Here is a 19,325-nt window from a genome sequence, read left to right on the forward strand (position 1 = left end):
TTACGCCCATGTATTCTATCTATCGTGTATGCAGCCCCAAAGAATGCTCATCGATTTACTGTGTTTAGCACATCCTTTATCCCATCATTGCAGGATATCATCTCCAAGCTGGTGCTTCAGCTGCACCTCCAAAAGGCTGTTCCATATGTGTGTCAGGCCAGCAGCTGCTGGGTCATGCAGTATGTGTCAGGATGAGTGGATCCCAAGATTGTGCATCCACTGCTGATGTCCAAAGTAGTTCCATGGGTCTGAGGTGATATTTATTATCATGTCCTGATGGATCACACACTCTATAGGCCCTCTGACCCTGGGGCTGGACAAGGCCCTGCAGACAGATAAGCAAAAAATAAAGTTTAGAATTGGTTTTAGTTCTAGTCAGAATGAATCACTGCTCCTAAGGTGGAAGAGGTCCAGTGTCCTAATCAGCTTTCCATCAAGTGGCTGGTTGGTCTCCCCAAGGACAGTGCTGAAACTGAGGCTCAGCACTGACCCTTGTGACTGTTGGAGTGGAGGCAGCTCGTCAACCTTTCCATGTGTGGGGAAACAGATATGTGTTGTGTGGCCCACATGAAATAGATGAGCTCTACGGAAAGAACGAAGGGAAGGTTATTCTAAAGCTTAAGAAAGAAATGTAAGGGGAGAATGGAACTTCTTGGGCAGATCAGGAATACAGTGAAGCTGAGAGAAGGACCAGGAATATATTCTGGAAGTATTCATGCTTCACAAGGTGGTAAGCCCCTGGCTAGAATGAAGTCTACTAATAACTCACTAATTTATGTATTGATTGTTACTACTTTTTAAATTTCCCTAAATTTCTGAGTTTCCTTTTAATCCTCATTTCTTTTTTGATTAAGACCAGTCAATTTCCCAAGTTAAAGAACAGAGACCAACTTGGAAAATCTGGGCAAACTAATCACGTCAATGTGACTCCTTTTCCTTATTTGTAAAAGTGAAGTGAAAATCCTTGTCTTGAAGAGTTATGGGATTTAAAAACATATCTAGAAATTACTGTACCTGGTATGTGCTCAGTCATTGCTTCTTAATTTTGAAACAGTCCTAAAAAATCACTGCTGAATTCCTAAGGAGAAAAGGATAGGCCGGCCTTACATCCTTGTTTGGGGCACTGATTGTAGCGATTGGACAAAGTGGAAGTAAGGCAGGTAGATAAGAAGAATCAGTAGAGATCCACCTCCCATCTACCTAGGGGCTCACATAATATGATTTTTCAGTGATTGACCTCCAATTCCATTTGGTTTTTGAAATAGTATAATTTTTGTGCTTATATATGGGTATTTGATTTGCCAGCTGTGTGGTGTTAGGTAAATTACTCCATATTTCTGAACCTTATAAAATTGGGATAAAAATATGACTTACCTCATGGGATTGGTGTGTACGTTAAATGAGAAACATGTGTGATTCACATGTAATTGTATGTAATACACATGTGTCATATACATGCCAGCCTGATTGTGCCATGCCTGCTACGTAGCAAAGATTAGCTATTATTATTATGCTTTCCCAGAATATGTATCTGAGATCCCAACAGGATATTATATTTCAGTGTTTTTCTCTCACCTCCTCATCCCTCAAAACGAACAATGACGAGAAAACATCAGTTGGGTAAATACTGCATTATCATAATTACAATTTCCCTGAGAAAAGTGACTTGCAGTTTGAATATTCAGCATCATAATTACAATTTCCATAAGGAATGTAGAACAGTTATTATAAACAACACAATAATCACTTGGTCCATAAGGGAGAACAGATTATCGGGGGAGTGAGGAGGGAGAAGAAACCAAAGTCTCTGTTCTAATCAGTATTCAAGAGTAAAAATACAGAACCTGAGAATAAATGGTAATAGCCTCTTAGAATACTCTTGTCTGAATTTATCGAACAATCTTATCATGATGGCAAATTTCCATGAGTTGATTAAGTTCTGCCTATATATTTTTTCCCTATATCTAATTTAGTTTTATCATTCTTATTAAACATCCTCCCTGTATCTTTACTCACTGTCATTCATGATTGCTGTACCCCCAAGAAATTTTGAAAAGCAAACTATCACAAAATATAAAAAGCACAAAATACTGGTTGGAAAAAAACAGTTTAAGGGAAGAAAAAGTTTTATCAGAGTATTTCTCTCTTCACAGTTAAATGTTTCCTTTGTCAAGGAAAAATGGGTAAAATTTTTTTTTAACATTTTTATTGATTCATAATCATTTTACAGTGTTGTGTCAAATTCCAGTGTTCAGTACAATTTTTCAGTCATACATGGACATATACACACTCATTGTCACATTTTTTTCTCTGTGATTTATCATAACATTTTGTGTATATTTCCCTGTGCTATACAGTGTAATCTTGTTTATCTGGTCTACAATTTTGAAATCCCAGTCTATCCCTTCCCACTGAAAAAAAAAATTTTTTTTTAAATATTCTTTTTACTGCTGTGTTGCCTTAATTGGCTTTCACTTAAATTTCTTTCTTTTTTTTTCCTTGTCTTTTTTATTTTTGTAGGTGAGATGAGCAAAACAGAAGGCAGCTTTCAAGGTTGGTACTTTTCATGATATTTTAAAACCTCTTGTTAATATGAAGCAGAGTATGAAAGAAGCAGAGGAAAATATGTCGTTAGCTTTTCACAGATAGCGATTAGAGGATGTTATGTTTTTATTCTCCTCACTCATGGATGGAAAAGTACAACATAGATTGTTACAAAATGCAATACAGCAATCAAATATAATATCTGATTCAATGCTTGGCAAAATTGTGGAATTGGAAATACTCAATATTTTCCCACTTCATCCATTTGTCATTCCATCCATCCAACACTCACTCATATATTTGTTTTCAGTGGATATTTATTACATGTATATTGTGCGCAAGGCTCTGTCATCTGATTTTCCTTTATTCATACCTCATTTGGCTGACCTTCCCCACATTACCAATCACACACCTTTTCCAGTGCTGCTTGCTACCTCTGACAATAAACTTTCACCTATTGTTACAGGTTTTCAGTTTAACTTCCTGGATCTGATAAATGAGCAGCATTTGCACAACACTGCTCAGCTAATATGAGCTCAGGTATGTCTGCTCCCAAATAATTGGGGCAAAGATGAAACCAGCAGTATAACAATAATAAAATCACCCCTCTGTACAGGATAATAAACTATACAAGATCTTGTACTGCTGTGTGAGATGTATTACTGTATATAGATTACTGTCCTATGGTTTAGTAGAAATCTATATATTGTAATCTATATTATCAGTTACCCTTTCTCAAAATTCTAGTTACATGTCTTCTTTCCCTGTACCTCTTAAGCAGTCTTAAGACTTTCTGCCCAAGAACGAGTGTGTTACTACTGTTAATTTTAAAACAAGCAAAGCGTTCCAGACACACAGGAAATGGCTCTTTTTAAGAATGGCAGTGGTAGATTGAAGCAAACTTCACAGGAAGCAAAGACTGAAAATTTTCTGCTGAGCAGTGGTTAGTAAATGGAAATTAATAGAATTCTCCTTGTACTAACTAAAAGATGGATAAATATTATTTTTATTTGGGGGTCTGTTTTATTGTTTTGGTTTAATGAACATTATTACACTTTAAAAAGGCTTTCTCAATTTCCTTACTGATATTGATTTACCCTAAAGCACTTAAACAAAAATCTTGAGGTCTTCAGCAGAAAATTCTGCTACCAGAGGTGTTTTCAGGAACATAACTGTCCTAATTGGGAAGGGACTCTTGTGACTATCTGCCGATCTAATTTAATTTAACTAATTTAATCCAAAACAGTCTAAATTATCTCAGCCATCAATCTAGGTAATTATAATACTTACTAGGAGACAGTGAGTGGTGATTGAGAAGTTGGGCTCTTAGACTCAGAGTGCCTGAGTTTGAATCCTATTTACCCATATACTCTTGTGTGTTGGACCAGCGTCTTAACATCTCTAATCCTTGTTTCTTCTGTTGTAAAATGAAAGGTATAAGAATACTTGCTTCATAAGCTTGTTGGGGAATAAAGAAGATGATGTATTTACAAATCATTCTGACATATTGTAAGAATGCAGTAAATGATAGTTGCCATTATTATCACTTGACTAGGACTAATATTACTGTAAAGCATTATTGTTAGAGGCAGGCGACATCTTCACTTGCCTGGAATAAACTTCTCTCACGGACTTGATCTTTCATATTTCGCCATCAGAGATGTATTCATTCTAGGGTAATATTTTGTCCCATGTGAAAATATAGGTAGCGTGGGATTGTCTATCAAATTGTGAAATCTTGTAGCCAACTGCATCTACTTTTTTTCTAAGTACAAGATTTTGATAAATATCAGCATATCACCAAAGTGAGGGAAGTAAACCATGTGAGTGACTGCGGAGGGGAGAAGAGAATCAGGAGCAGCGAGGAGAGAGTCAGTGGAAGGAGAGGTTGGTGACAACTTCCAAATCTTGCTCAGATGGAAACTAGCATTGCCTGTGCTTTGTGTGCGGGAGTCCCTTTGTTCATGGTGATGTGAGGGCTGATTGATGGAGGGGATGCTGCTGCAGATTGGTGGGACAGGAAGCGTTCAGGAAAGGTTGGGGGTCATTCTTCCATGGCAGTAAAAGTGGTAGGAAATCTGATGGGCAGAGTGAGAGAGCAGTATAAAGGGATGCAACTAGAGCCCCTTCTGCTCAGTGAGATCTGTAGTGTTTTGCATACGTATTATTCATGTATATTAGAGTCAAAGAGGAAAGCCATCCCTCAGTTGAAAGTGGTCAGTGACCTCAGACCAGATCACCAATATGCAGTCATCCAACAGCAGCTTCTAAGTGCCTGAAGCTCATGGTGAGCCCAAAGGCAAGGGGTCTGAGTGAAAAGATCTTACTTTGTTCAGTCTCTCCCAGTGACTCAACAGGCACTCCAAAGTCCACTAGATTGATGGCATAATGAAGGGAGATTTGCTATATTCACACACAAGCCTCTGGATTCATTTTGACACATATTGTGGCAAGTGTGTTAAATGGAGACTTTCTATTGGGAAAGAGCCTCCTCTGATCCAATGGAAAAAATGGCACTTGTAATTCAGTGTCATAGAAATGACCAGGTATATCGTAATCTGAGTAAACAGGATAGTACTGAAATGTCTTAATCTGGCCCCTGAGACAGCAAGATTCAAAACCTAGTTTGTCAGCATACCCAGATGAAGGGGTAGTGCAGCTCTGCAGTGGCAAGTGTTCTCATCTGTAAGGGTCTGAAGCATCACTGGGCTTACCCGGAATTATGGTCTTCACGTGCGACTCTCTAGTAAATGGTAAAGCAATTATCTCTAGTCTTGTGAAAAGTACAGTGCTTAAGAAGAAAAAACTCATGATGACTTCAGACCCACCTCCAGGACATACTTACATATTTGACTGAACCTGCCTATGACACTCATTCTGTCCCTACAACATCCCATGGGCTCACTGTCACTTATATACACTGTGGATGTTTCTGATAGCTTGTGTTAGCCACTGTTAGTCTACTCGTGCTTGTCTCACGAAAGGAAATCATACTTATAGACTTGTAGATCTAAAAGGTACTATATTATGCATTTTAGCCTTTTTTTCCTTCAAATAATGGAATTCAGGCCCACAGAGGTCAAGCAAAGTTTCCTAAGTCATGGAGTGTACCAGGAACCAAATAAGGACCACAGTCACATTGCTTTAGTCCCTCCTTACCATGAACCGTCCCAGATTGCTTAGTGAAGAAGGTAGGAAGTCTTGGATGGAAACTATTTCTGAAACCCTACATTCTGTACCATCTTCTTGCCTGAAATTGTTACTCATCTTCTGTTGGTTAAGCACTTCTGAAAGGGTCTTTCTTCCCTACTTTATCAAGAGTTCCATAAGGGTACAGCTCATGGCTACAATTTCTTTGTATTTTTACCATATGTATAAGGTTCTAAATAAGTAAATGCTGTGTCGTTTATTTCGATTCTAAACCTTGTCAAGAACACTGAACCCCCACCCTTCTTCCAACTCAGTGAATTCTGTTTACATTATTTTAGAAGACCCTCCTCCCTCCAAAAATCAAAATCACTGAAGGTAACCAGAAAGCAAACCAATATGGTTGGGTTTTGCATTTGGTTTGGGGTTGTTTTGGTTTTTTTCCAACTCTGCTATGGGAGTTGAGGAGTAATAAATGTATCAAAAATCAACTCATTGAAATAATGTGTACTTGCACATGTGTATATTTTAGGACGTGAGTGTAGGGAGAGTGGTCAAAAAGAAGCATTTAATCCATTCCATTTAGCTGGAATTACTTGGGCTTAATGGCTTGCAAGCTAAACCATTAGAGGGGCGAGTAAGGGGAGAGAATGCCTATTGAAAATACAAATGTATATTTGAGCAGATAGCAGGGAGAGTCCAGAGGCTCATTTTTTTTTTTAATACAGAAAAAGTTTACAAATTTTAAAAACTAATTTCCTTTTTGTTACAGATTCTAAATCTAATTTCCTTTTGTCCTTCCTGTGTATTTGAAAATAGGATGTAGGCCTTATTTCCATATCAGAGTTCTTTAATATTCTCACACTGGGAGTGTTGTGTTTAGATGTGAGCACCACGAATTTAGAAAGCTATTAAAAAACCTATTTTGCCCTCCTTCTAAATAGAATGTCATTCAAACAAGCACAGATTAGATAACGATTATTAATTATAGAGAATTCTAATATTCACTTGACTCTTTCAAAGATCATTTAAGGCGATCAGATTTATGACTCATAACAACTCTTTCTATAATTCTCTTTCTCCATCTCTCAGTGTATTCACACTGTGCAGTGTTTTGAATCTTCTCTAATGCCAAAACGTTAAACTCCCCTTAAGCTTCAGTTCTTGCATACATCTTTTTCCCATTTTATGCCCCAAAACTTTCCCTCTGTCCCTCTCACCTGTCCGATTTTATCTTGGTGCATTCTCCAGACTTTTCAATGAGAGAAACTGATAACAAAGCAGACTCTGGAAATGATAAGTATACTCACATGGTAGTAAATCTTGTCCCAGTCATATATATTCTGTATATGAACATATGTGTACATAAACAGTACATGTACATGTTCAAAATGAGGATAGCGATGGACTCAAACTTATGGTGCTAATAGAAGTGAGGCTGAGGCAGCCTACACAGTGGACAGAGCAACAGATTCATTTCCAGTTGGATCAGGTGATGAGGCAGGTAATTATTAGTAGGGTATTGCTACTGTATTTTTATAGCATTATCTGGCTTTTAAAACTATGAAGCAGTATTACCTTGAAACAAATAAAAGCTACATCTAAATGTATTTTTTAATATAAACAATTGTGCGACTTAGCTTTAACTCCTGGTCTCACCTTGGGAAGACCTTGGGAAAGTCATTTCCTCTTGTTTTTTGTTTTTTTTTTTTCTGATTTGCTTGCCTATTTGTTAAGTTCTATTTTGATGTTCTTCTAAAGGAGCTAATTCAGGTGGATGATCCCAGCTTAATATGCGACACAAAGCAGGGAGTTCCCCCACATCCATTTCCATTTCCCTGTTGAAGGAGCTGAGAAGTACATTAGCTGTTTTCAAAGATCTGAAGGAGTCGCAGGTGGAAGAAAGATGTGATTAAGCCTATGGTGCCAAGTGATAATATAAGAAACCAGGAGGCTTGAGGAAACATATTCAGCTCAATATAAGGAGGAATGTGACTAAAAACATGGCACAGGTGACACGTGAGTCCCTCCGTGGTAATCTTTCCAACATAGCCTGAGGATTGTGTAGCTGGGGTGAAATATAGAGGAAATGCTAAAATTGGGACATCAAGCAGGTCATGTTCCAGGTTCTTTCCTACAGACCTGATGATGCAATGTCCTGTGTCTACTCCCGAAATGTGAAGACCACAGGGAAGCAGACTGTAGTTACTATAAGTGCAGTAACTTCGGAGATTACACGAGAAAGCAACAGGCTTTGACTGCTTTAAGCAGTAAGAAAAATATACAAAGCAGAAATGCAGCAAACTCAGCCAGATTTGACCCCAGATTTAACACTGTGACCAAGTTCAAAGACCCCTCATTGAACTTCAAGGGCAAAGTTCTAACATTTCGTTTGAAAGCAGCGCAGCTCTCCGGGAAAGGTCTGACTTGGGGCTTATATTTACAATGGAATCCATGCTTTCCTAGTCACACAGGAGCAGACCCTGATTTCTATATATCCTCTGCCTGGGAGCACCGTTCCTTTCTCTCCTCCCTCTGCCTCTAAGGCTTCTGGACTAGTCTCAAGTAGTTACATTCCCCTTAGACAGAAAACGAGAGAAAATCAAAGAGGACCCATGACTGATGGTAACTTTGCTCTTAGCTCTTGTTCTGATTCTTTAGCACTGAAAAGGAGAGTTAAACTCCCACACAGATGAAAAAACTCTACCCTAAACCACTCTTCACTTCTTTGTCTTCTCCCTGCCCTCCCCAGGTTAGCTTTCTCCCAAGTTCCTTCAGTCACCTCCTTCTCACCTGCTGCCTCTGCATCACCTCTCACCCAGGTCAGCCAGAGCCCCTTTTTAGGACAGCAGAGTGGTTCCAGGATCTTGTATCATAATATGTTGCAGATTTGCCTTCTAGTAATGGCTGTTCTTGTTTAGCTATAAAGCCTGTTTGAATGTAGGAACCGCTTCTGCAGCCCAAATACAGTTCTTAACTTTTAGCCATATGTCTATTGGCCATCCCATACCTAGGCAGTTAATTCCAGTTCATTAATTCCAATTAATTTTTCACATTATGATCCAAATGGCATTCCAAGCTTCTGTCCTGATCTTCCCCTACCAAGCTGCCTTTCTTCCAGCCACACTCAGCCCTTCACATCCTCTCTACTAAGAATGTTCTTCTGCTTATCTTCATCTCTGGTACACACTGACTAGTGGAACTCAAATATCTCCTGCCCCTCTGTGAAATCTTCTCATCCATCACTATTCAAACTTAGACAGGAATCCCTCTGTGTTTCCAGCACATTTTGCTCATATTTGTAACACTTAACATGTTGTGTTACAATTTATGTTTTTGTAAGTTTATCCTCCCTACTTGTTTTCTCAAATAAATGCATACTATTCTCTTTGGCATTCACAGTACCTAGCATAGTATGTGATTCATCACGAGAACCCGAAAAAAGTTATTTGAATGAATGAAATAAATAAGTAAATGAATGAGAATATATACTATAATGTGTGCCTTTTTAAACAATTGTTCTAGAGAATTAGTTGTTAAACGGAGAAAGCTTCAGTAGGCATCTTGAACATCTGGACAATTGTAATGCAAAATATTTCCTTAGAAGGCAAAGAGATAGTCTCTTTTCCTGTGGAAGTAGGAAAGAATTTTTGTTTCAAGGAAAATTACATTGAGAAAACTGTCTACAGTACAAGAGACGAAGTTTATATCTTCAGGGACATTCTCTTGTCTTCTTCTATTACAAGAGTAAACAAGATTTAAACCTTGCAGCCAGTGTGATGATGTGGCCAGACAGCTAATAAAGAGGAAGATTAGAGAGTTGTGTAAAATGGCAAGTGCCTGGGCAGATTCCTCGCCTTAGACATTAAATGCAGAACAAAGCGATGCTGTTTCCTGAGGACCACCAGAAGTGCTTGATGTCAGCTTCAGCAGCATGGTGCCATTTTGGCTGTGGTGTTCATCTTACCTTGTATCCCAGTTTGAAAACAATATAGAGGAAAAATAAAGCAAGCAGCAGTAGATGGTTCTCAGGATAGAGAGACAGCATCTGAAACGAAACCAAACTCTTGCAAAAAAGAATGAAAAATCATTTCTACTCAGTCATTTGCGATACAACCTTTGCTCTCATTGAATAGACTATAACATCTAATCATGTAAAACATCTCAAAGAGTCAGAGGGAGTGTACATCCTATAGCTAACTTTATGTTTCATTCTCTCAGGGAGCTTAGAATTACTACTATTTTAAGATAGAAGGGAAATGATGTGGGTGAGGGGATTTCTCCTGGTGACTCACATGACCAAGAGCAAATACTTTACCTTTTTGTACCTAATGAACATAATTACCACAAGTATTTCCTCTTTTGAGCTTTCTTTACCAAAAAGGCATTTTCAGACCCATCTTCTATCTGGGGATAAAGGCAATGCTAGAAATGAAGCACAAAGCAAAGAGACAGGCATAGATTATACAATAGAGAAATATATGGGTTTAGAAAGGAAAAAAGGAGAGAAACATTTCTCAGCACTTACTAAGGGCTGAGCATTGTGCTAAGTGTTTTGCAAGAATAGATCATTGTATATTTTCTCTGATGTGAATAATACAAAGTTAACAAAATATCAGTGTATATAGTATAAAACATTACTGTATTATGAAAAATATGAAAAGGAATATATATATGAATAACTGAATCACTATGCCCTACATCAGAACACAGCATCGAAAACCAACTATACTTCAAATAGAAAAATAAATTTAAAACAAAACAAAAACACATATGTTGACCAAAAGATACGATTGTAGATAAAACTGATCTTCTGTGTAAGCCATCAATATCTGTAGAAGAGTTTTCCAATTTAAAGCAGAGAAACTCAAACAGCATTATCACATAATGTTGGACATACTTTTAGGTCTTAGGCTTGGGAGCCAAATCTAGGAGTCCCAATTTCTTTATAGGAGAGGAAGCTGAATTTACAATAGGGTGCAAAAAACTCCCTCACCTTCAATATATAGATGTATCATATATACATAATTACCTAATATATCCCAGTCACATATGTAATCATGTAATGAAATATTTTGTCATATAATGAGATAGTTTTAAGTGTTCATCAGCTTAAATCTACACAAAAGTAGTTGTCAACCTCAAAGATATCTGCTGAATACAGAAGTTTCAGAAATTGATCATGAAGACAGTAGTAGAATTGTTTGTCATGTACCATTTGTCTGAAATAAACATTTTTTTCAAGTGAATATACCCACGTAGTTTTGTCTAACTAGCTAATGCTGGTGAATCCACTGACTGGTGGAGATGATTAATTTGTGATCCAATCAAAAGATAAATAATATTAAATCCCTTTTGCACTTTTTATAATTGGTGGTGAGTTTCTTCATATTTCTAAAGCAACCCAAACCTCTGTTTGTTTCCTGCACCAGTCACTCTGGCTGTTACCTGCAAGCTTGCTATTGGGAGCCAAAGATAATCCAGGGCATGAGACATGTCCTCTGGTCCTAGATTGGCTCAAATTGAATTATATCGCAGCACAGGGGCTGTGCGCTGCCCCTTCTGGTGAAAAATTACTGATTCAGTCTGGCTTTCTGTTTTTCTCACACACCGTTCCTTTTCTCCATTTTCTTACCTTTGCTTAGTTAGTACTCCTTCTCAAAGGACTCTTGCTTGTGTGTCATGGTTAGTTCACTTACCATTCTTTCTCAGGGTCAGCAGAGCATAAATTCTGGAGATGAACTGCCTGGGATCAAATCCGTTTTTCTACTTACTGTGTTCATCTTTGGATGAGTTGCTTAAAATCTCTAAACTTGAATTTCTTTGTCCATAAAATGGAGACTGCATCCTCAGAGTTTTGGGACTATTATATAGGATAATCTGTTTATCGTGCTTGATGCACAGCAGATACTCAATTGGTATTATTACTGTAATTATGATTATTCTGGGATAGAGGAAGGGATGTGACAGCAGTTTCCAAACTTGTAGACTTCCTCTGCACTTTGACCATATGTTTAAAAGCACCTCCCTTGAGTTCCGACTTAGAAAATGAAATGCAACAGACATCGTTTCTTTTGCTCAAATGCTGGGAGAATTAGAACCAAAATAATGTTGTCAGAATTTAAAAAAAAAAACTTTTCAAAACATTTTTTAATATATCTTAGCTGCCAGAAGAATTAGAGTCCAATTCAAAGCCAAGTGACTTTTCTTACAGGCTGTTCTTCTGTTCTTCTGGTTCTTCTGTTATTCAATCTTTGTTCTTGTTTATTTATAATTTGTGCAACGTTCATTTGTATTTGACTTCTATGTTCCCTCAGATCTTTTTGAAATGAAACAATGAAATCCTTACTCAAGTCTCCAGAAGCACTCTGCCTGTCTCTTTCTCTTTCTTTCTCTCTCTGTCTTTGTCTCAGGAGATGATCCACTTAGTTTGATCTATACCAGTTCCCAGGGAACTTTTTAAAAATTGTATATTCCCATGCCGAGCTCTAGGGAATCTGGTTCAATCCAAAGTGGAGCCAGAAATCTGTATTTTTTTTTAACAAATACTGTTCACCCAGGAAGTTAAGATTTAGGTGATACTCTGTGGCTCTTGGAGAAGCAAATAGGGAAGAGATGGATGTGAGACTGTCTTCTGAACCAGACAAAATCACTGTATGTGTGACCTTTCAAAAAAATCACTCAACCTAAGATTCAGTTTCTTCATCTTTACAAGATACAGAAATCTGTAAATGTTTTATCTGATTCATAAAGTTGCTATAAAAATTAAATAATTTGTATAACAGGAAGAAAAAAATCTATTAAAAGATTAAACAACCATCCAGTTTCACAGTGTTGGAAAGAAGCAAAGTAACTTTTCAGAAGCAGATAGCTTTTTTGGTTTGAAAAATCAAGATCCTAAGCTGTGACCTCTGACTGCTCCAGATAAAATAGGCATAGGAGATCTAGAATAGTGTGTTAAATCATGAGTCATCACTCATTAGGGGTTTGTGAAATCAGTTTGGTGATGCTTCAGCATTTTTTATTTTTTAAATTTAAAAAATTATTATACAATTTTTAAAGGTTACTTTCCATTTACAGTTACTACAAAATTTTGCCATATTCTCTGTTTTGTGCATCCTTGAACCTATTTCACACCCATTAGTGTGCACTTCCAATCCTATATTGCCTTTTCCCCCCCTCTCCCCACTGGTAACCACTAGTTTGTTCTCTATATCTGTGAGTCTGCTTCTTTTTCGTTATATTCACTAGTTTGTTGTGTTTTTTTTTAGATTCCACATTTAAGTGATATCATGCAGTATTTGTCTTTCTCTGTCTGACTTATTTCACTTAGCATAACATCCTCCAAGTCCATTCATGTTACTACAAGTGGCAAAATTTCATTCTTTTCTATGGCTGAGTAGTATTCCATTATATATATTTATATTTATATATAAATAAATACTATATTAAATTGTATATATAAATTTTAAATATACATTATATAAATATATTATATAAAATATATATTTATATGTATATTATATATGTGTGTATGTATGTCCATCTGTTGATGGACATTTAAGTTGCTTCCATATCTTGGCAATTGTAATTAATACTGCTATGAATATTGGGCGGGGAGCATGTATCTTTTCAAGTTAGTGTTTTCAGAGTTTTTTGGATATATACCCAGGAGTGGGATTGCTGAGTCATATGGTCATTTTATTTTTAGTTTTTCAAGAAACTTCCATACTGTTTTCCACATGACTGCACCAATTTACATTCTCACCAACAGTGTACAAGGGTTCCCCTTTCTCCAAATCCTTGCCAACATTTGTTATTTGTGTTCTTTTTGATAATAGCCATTCTGACTAGAATAGAGTGGAATGGAATAGAATCGTTATGACAGGATAGTTCAGAATAGGACAGGACAGGACAAGGCAGGATGGGACAGAACAGGATTCTGTAGGATAGGATAGAAGAGGGTAATACAGGATAGAAAACACCATAGTGCATCACCCTTAGGAAAAAGAAGTTTAAATAAGCTGTCTGGTTGTTTTTGTGCTATCCTATATATCTACTTCCAACACCCCACTAGCTTATCCCTCTATATTCTGATAGTGTTTGGAAATCATACTTAGGAATGAAGACGGTGAAGTAGTGGCCAGTGGCCAGGTGAGGTAGGGAGGGAAGCCAAACAGCAAGCAGACCACATCCAGGGGTGAGCTTGTGTGTGGGAATGGGAAATATAGAGTGGAAGAACAGGGGAATATATGCATCTCTACTACCCTCAAAAACCTGGTGGAAGGCACTAGACTTTTCAGATCATGTAGAAAGAAGTTCTCGAGCAGCCTCATTAGCAATTTCTTTAAAAGAATGATCCAGAAATCCAGTGGAGGAGGACAACTAAGTTTGTATAGGCAAGCTTTGTAAACTGCAAAGCACGCTGCAGAGGGAAGATAGTACTTTGTAGAGTTACTTGTTCCTTGGTGTACCCCCTACCCTCCCCTTCCCCCCTCTACTTCTACTGGAACCAAAGTCTAGGGTTATAATAAAAGATAAAGCCTTTCTCTGGCTGCTAGGTTAAAGGAGTAATGCTCTAACATCTGAAAGTGAGCTTTACAATTCATATTTTCCCATTGTAACAAAAACATTGCCCTACTTATTAGCTAGTTATAGTTAAAATAATAAATGTGGCACTGTTTAGTGGTTATATTAATGATCACCATTTTGTGAGCTCACATCATGTGCTAAGTACGTTACGACTATCATCTCTTATCGTCTAGAACCCTAGGAGAAAAAAATTTAGTGTGTGTGCTTTATAGATGGTCTTACTGAAACTTAGAGAGAGTAAGTAATTAACTTCAACCCACGTGAGTAGCAAATGACAGAAGCAGAATTCACTCTTCAGTGTCTTCAGTCATGCACTTGTAGCTACACCTCACTGCCTCAGTTCCTAGAGTGAACTGATGCTTGTGGGCTAGTTTTAAAAAGTCACTACCATACAGAACATTGATTCTAAGAAGGAAGTGCGCCTGTCAAGTCAAGCATTTAGGCTAAACAAGTGTTTGCATTACCCTGTCAGCCTTGCCTGAAAAGGCTGTGTCTCAACATCTTTCCAACATCTTAATTTTATAACTATACGCATTGTGAATGCATTGTCCCTTTTCCTCTGTAGATTCTAAAGGGACTTGGGGGGAAAAGCAACTACTTATTTTCTCTTCCAGATGTTAATTATATGGCATACTTCATAAATCCTTTTGCCTTCTGTCACCCAAATGACAATGCATGAGGTGAAAAGAGCATGATGCTAAAAATATATTTCTGATGATACAGGAAATATAGTTTGAAAATAAATTGTTTCACATATTTTTGAAATCTCAGAGCCAGGGTTCAGGCAGATATGTGTGGGTCTAGGAGAGACATGCTTCTCTGGGACCAATGGATTTAAAACATTTGTTTGTTTTGCATTTAGCAATCATGAGGGTTGATATTAATTTGATCCAGAAATTATGCTGTATGGAAGAGAGAGAGAGTATAGGGTCCTCTGGACAACTGATGCCCAGAACCTGTTTTCTGTGTGCATCCTGTGAGGGCTGAGATGAAAGAATGAGGCAGCTGTGACTGGCTTTCAGATCTGCAAGAATCTGGAGGTGGGTGGGGGCTTGTTTCCCAGTTGTCCCCCACACTGCATGACTGAGAGCAGTTTGCTCGCCTCCTATTCAAAACCGTTAGAGGTATAGATGTCCTCCCTCATTCCATGCTTTTGGAAGCAGAGTTTTGGGTTAGGTAGAGGAAATAGGCCACAGAATTGCTGATTTTCAAGGGCATCTAGCACATGAAAATTTGCATTCTGGGATTCTCCTCTCTCTCCCCAGTGTCTCAGAACAATCTGGAATTAGCAAGCCTTGACAACAGCTAATGAGAATGAACAGACACACAGATTCCCTTTTTGCAGCAATTGGATTCAGCCTTTAAAAGACTGACAAATCAACCCAAAGAACATCTTTTTTGAGTGAATAAAAATATTTCCTAGCCTTGAGCACTTGTGTGCTCAGAAGGGAGTCAGCTAAAGAATCTGGGCTGTAATAATGGCAGTAATTCCTAAGATCTGTGGAGTGTTTACTTTTGTGCCAGGAATGTCATCTTCACATCATCCCTATGGCATGAGGACCACCACTCCCACCACTTTTGTCAGCATCTTCCTTATATTATAAATGAGGCAACTAAAGCAGAGAGAGGTTACATTTTCTACCTGTGTCCTACATACCTGCTCCGGGTGTTGTGGGCCCTACTGCTGTCTCTCTCTCTGTCAGAGTAAGAACTTCAAGGTTCATCTCTGAATTTTGAACTGCTTTGCTTAAAGTGCCCTCACCCTGAAACCCATGGAAAAGGTCTTGGTTACCTTTCGTCACTTCTTGCACACAGTTGCTGGTGAACTGTTCTTTCCCTTCATGACTGAGTATTTGAAAAATAATGATTTAGAGTCTGCTGTGAGCTAAGCGCTGCCGTTTATGACAAAAGGTATTGCTTTGTGGCTGAGATGAACCTGGGAACCAGGCTTCCTGGATTGGAATCCACTTCCTAGTTGTGACCCTAGAGAAGTCATTTAACTTCATGTGCCTCAGTTTCCTCCTTTAAAATTGGTGATAATAATATTACCTTCCTCACAGGGTTGTTGTGGGATTAAGTGAGTTAATTAATGCAAATCAATTAAAACAGTGTCTGGCACAAAGTAAGAGCTCAATAACTTTTATTGTTCTGGTTATCACTATCTTGTTTTTTTCAGCTAAAAACAGGAAAATGGTTTTGATATTATTTTAATAATCTAGATGAGATGAAGAGAGAAATCAAGTGCTCTGAATCTACCCTTTTTATGAAATTAGTTGAAATTTTAAAACATTAATAAAAAGACCTGCAAATTTTAAAGGCTTAAGTTACCCTTTTCTGTCCAAGGAATGCATAGACTAGACTGTATGCTTTAATTTCTTAATTTATTTACTTGATTCAATTAATTTAACTTAATTGATATAGCTAATATGTATTTATTTCCTACCAGATGCTGGGAACAGTGAGTGAAAAACTTGTGCAAAATTTGGGGAATCCTTGTTTCATGAGAGCTTCTCTATTCTTTCCACTCCATGTCTTTCTAAAAAGATTACATGAAATTATAATTAGCAGTGAACCTGTCCGTGAGTAATGCTATAAAATACAAAAAGAATGATACCTCAGTATTTATTGAAATCTCATCAATTACATTTATGCTGTTCACTTATTCAGAGTAAAAAAAATCATTATCTAAAACAAAAATATTGCTATAAGATTATTTACCCCAATTCTTGCTTATATTAAATGGCTATCATTGGTTACAACCAAAGAGTTGTCTCACTTTTAAAACATAACACATTTAAGATTCTCTTTGGGTGTGAATATTTGTCATATAGAAAAACCAACATGTCTGTGATGAATGTTGTACACAGTGTTTCTAACACTTAATATTTGCTCTACTTTTAAATTAATCACAGGATACACCATGTATTGATATTATATCCTTGGAAAAAAACAAACAGCAGCTGTCTCTCAAGTAAAAACTGATTTATTGATTCTTTTTTTATTTTACTTTAGTAGCTGAAAGACTTCTAGAGGTTTAACCAGTAAAGGGTGTGTTTTCCAATTGTCCCCACTTTCCAGACTGTTAATTTAAAGCCTATAGGATAAGAAAGTTCTACTCACTTTGCAAGCTTGAAAGAGCCATACATTAGAACGCTTAATATACTTCATCTGTTTTAACTACTAAGTCATCCCAAGAACTCACTAGAATCTCTGCTTTCTGGAATAAAGATGACAACAAATGATGTATTCATTTCTGGAATGCATGAGTGTCATAACTGGCTTAGGAAAATTAATTGCATAGGAGCCTAAATACATATAGGTTAAAAATTAATGAACAATTTAACTTTGAAGTTAGTATATAGGACTTTTTAAATTCTTGGAGTAGTTTTTATCTCCTCCTTTGTTCTAGGAAATAGTATCATCACTCAGTGGAAGAGAAAGTAAACTTACCCAGCTTTTCTCCAGAGGTTGGAAATAGGATCCAATAGTAAGAGTTTCTGGGAGAAAGATTTCCACTCAACAGAATAATCTTTCTGATAATTAAAGCTGTCTCTGAGTATCTTCTAGCATTAGATATAATCATGATGGGGCTTTTTTTTGAATTTTGTCGCATAGCCCAAAATGTTGTAGTTTAAAATCTGATTGGGGGAACACTCCAGCCTTTTTTTTTTTTAATTTGCCATAGTACCAAGCTATTCTTGTTTTTCTCTATTTCTAAATCAGTTATAAAATTGGTTTTATAATTTTCAAATTATATGTTGTAGATTTACTGGTACTGCAGTGAGTTTGTAGGTGAAATTTAGGAATATGAAAGATTTGTTGTTGTTGTTTTTGGAAATACTGTTTTCTTATAAATGGACATGCTGTGTCTCTCCAAAAAAAAAAACAAACTAACAGTGGAATAATGACCATCTGTCACTGGGATTATTTAGGCAGAGACTGGGTGATTATTACTTAGGGATATGGTACAAGGGATAACTCTAGTGGTAGGTCATTTGATTAAATGATTTCCAAATTTTCTTACAACTTTGGCATTTTCCTTCTGATTGTGAAGTTATTGTCTAGCCTAAAATTAGTTTCCATAAAGAAATAATTTCATAGTGTAGTAGTTAAAAGCAACCATTTTATGATACATTGGTAGACCTGGGATCTGGTCCTTGCTGCCCACAACCAACTGAGTGATCATAAGATACTTATTCAGCTTTCTCATGAACAGTTTGTACAGCCATAAAAGAAGAACCATATCTAATCTGAGAGTGGTACAGACTGAGTGCAAAATACCTCATGTGTAGTCAGTGTTCATACTGTGCCTTGGGTCTGAGTCTAAAGACCTGGAAGGACCTAGAGAAAAATAATTGAGAAATGAACTCTAATGGGAACTCAGGAAACAAGTGTGATATTCAATGGTTTGTTGTAACTCACACATCTGTAGTATTATTGGACCATTTTGATGCATATTTAATTTATAATAGCCAGAAACAAATATCTTTATGATAAATGTATGACAGTTAAGATACTTTAACCACTGCAAGGATGTGGGGTTTGTGATTGATTGCATTCTTTCAGAGGTAATTCCGTAATCTATCACTAAGTCAATAGCTCTTTACACCAGAAGTGATTAAACATCTAACTAAATACTATAAACACCATTGCAGTTTTCCTGAAAATCTACTTTCTATCACATGATCTCTCAGTTCATATTTATCACTCTTTGTGAGGCCAAGTTCACCTGACCAGTAAAGATTTTCTTGTACATTTGTTTTGTATAGTGGTTCTCAAGCTTGTCCATTAAAGCTCTGGTGGCAGGTGTTTCCTCTTCATGCGCACATACACATACCTTTATGCAAGCCACATTCCTCAAAGAACACAGTGTGAATATTACGTGCTGAAACTACAGAAAGCCAGTCTTTCTTAGACTAGAGTTTTGATCCTTCGCTGAGAACCCTCCTAGCTAATCAGCATGCAGAACCAAGTTCCAGAGGAGTACACAGAGCTCTCCAGGGACCTCCATCCATCTATGGCAAGAGAAAGGCTCCATATAT

At 37.2% G+C, this 19,325-nt stretch overlaps 1 protein-coding gene across 2 annotated transcripts in view; it reads left to right on the forward strand.

Annotated features, from left to right (window-relative positions):
* LINGO2 (leucine rich repeat and Ig domain containing 2) overlaps positions 1-19,325 on the forward strand; it is a 1,052,619-nt gene that overhangs the window by 684,357 nt on the left and 348,937 nt on the right. The window contains exons 5-6 of one of the 2 annotated variants that reach the window (XM_072959270.1): positions 2,521-2,553; positions 3,011-3,084. The gene's annotated coding sequence lies outside the window, so the exon portion shown is untranslated. The remainder of the gene's footprint in view (positions 1-2,520; positions 2,554-3,010; positions 3,085-19,325) is intronic. The other variant, XM_072959269.1, reaches the window with a different exon arrangement.

This window comes from Vicugna pacos, chromosome 4, assembly GCF_048564905.1.
Source record: "Vicugna pacos chromosome 4, VicPac4, whole genome shotgun sequence".
Classification (NCBI taxonomy): Eukaryota; Metazoa; Chordata; class Mammalia; order Artiodactyla; family Camelidae; genus Vicugna; species Vicugna pacos.